Genomic DNA, 1,896 nt, shown 5'->3' on the forward strand with positions numbered 1-1,896 from the left:
GCCTCTTCCAGTATTGCCTATATCAATGAATGACACTACCATTCTGGCTGCACAAACCAGATATGTGGAAGTTGCCTGGACACCTTCCTCTCTCTGGTCCATCAGATTCAGTTCATAATCAAGGCCTGACTTTTTTACCCCTTACATTTCTCCCAAATCCATCCCATTGTTACATCTCTCCACCAGCCCCATTCCTCAGGACTCACTGTTCTCTTTCCTGCTTTGTTTTTCTCCATATGCCATATGATTTCCTTGTCTGCTTACTGATTGTATATCTCCACCTGAGTGGACTATGAGTTCTGTGATGACAGAAACAGAACAGTGCCTGAGGCTGGCAGTGGTGTCCCATGCCTGTAGTCCCAACACTTTGGGAGGCCGAGATGGGCAGATCACTTGAGCCCAGGAGTTCAAGACCAGCCTGGCAAACATGGCAAAACCCTGTCTCTACAAAAAACTAAAAATTAAAAATTAGCCAGGTGTGGTAGCGGCACGCCTGTAGTCCCAGCTACTCAAGAGGCTGAGGTGGGAGGATCACCTAAATCTGAGAAGTTGAGGATCACATAATCTGAGAAGTAGAGACCTCAGTGAGCTGTAATTGTGCCACTGCACACCAACCTGGGTTACAAAGAAAGACTCTGTCTCAGAAAAAAAAAAAAAAAAAAGCTGGGCATGGTGGCTCACAACTGGACTGGGTGGCTAATCCCAGCACTCTGTGAAGCCAAGGTGGGTGGATCATCTGAGGTCAGGTGCCTGGTCAACATGATGAAACACCATCTCTACTAAAAATATAAAAATTAACCGGGCATGGTGGTGGGTGCCTGTAATCACAGCTGCTCAGGAGGCTGAGGCAACAGAGTGAGACTCCGTGTCAAAAAACAAAAAATAAAAAATAGAACAGTGCCTGGCACATAGTGACCACAGCATAAGTACATGTTGATTGAATGCATGATGCATGAGTCCTCATTATCACCACCCGAGTGCTCAGAAGACAATCGCAGTGAAGAGCAGAAGCTCCGAAATCAGAGCGTCTGGGTTCCACCATTTATCAGTTCTATGATCTCCAGCAACTTATGTAACTTTTCTGCACCTTGGTTTCCTCATCTGTAAAATGAAAATAATGGAAGTCTTTACTTCCTAAGGTCATAAGGATTAGGGAGTCAATACATGCAAAATACTCAGAATAGCACTTGGTATAAAGTAAGTACTCAATAAATATTAGATGTTATTTTTTGCCTCTTAGCTGGTCCTCCTGCATCTATTCTGCCCCTCTTGATCTTTTCCATATTGCAGACTGAGTGAAATTTTCCAAAATGCAAATCCATGTCACATGCACAAGTACACGCGCGCACACACACACACACACTCACATCACTAGAAAAACCATTCTATGGTTTTTGTGTCCCCCAAGGCCCTGCCTGCTTCTCCAGCCTTACCTGGTGCCTCCCTCCTTCTTGCTCTTGAGCTTCAGCCATGCCTGCTCTCTCTCTCAGTTACAAACTCATCATGCCATAGGGCCTTTGCCCATGATGGTCCCTCTATCTGGAAAGTCATTTTCCTCCTCAACTCCACTCTCACCTGCTCCCCTTGCATGGATAACTTATGCTCATCTTTCAGATCTCAGCTCAAGCGTCCCTTCCACAAGGATCTTCCCACACTGACACTAAGTCAAGTTTCTTTGTTAAAAACTCCTACAAATGTGATCCTTCAGAAGTTATCTCAATTTGTAAGTATCCACTTTTTTGTGTGACCATGTGGCTATCTGCTGACTTTTTCTCTAAACTGTAAGCCCCATAAAATCAGGAAGCATGTCTGTTTCCACTGTTTTTGCTACAGCATCTACTGTGTCCAGAATGTACAAGGTACTTTATTCTTTTTGTTTCTTTGTTTGTTTGTTTG

This window comes from Colobus angolensis, unplaced genomic scaffold (genome assembly GCF_000951035.1).
Source record: "Colobus angolensis palliatus isolate OR3802 unplaced genomic scaffold, Cang.pa_1.0 Scaffold77, whole genome shotgun sequence".
Lineage (NCBI taxonomy): Eukaryota > Metazoa > Chordata > Mammalia > Primates > Cercopithecidae > Colobus > Colobus angolensis.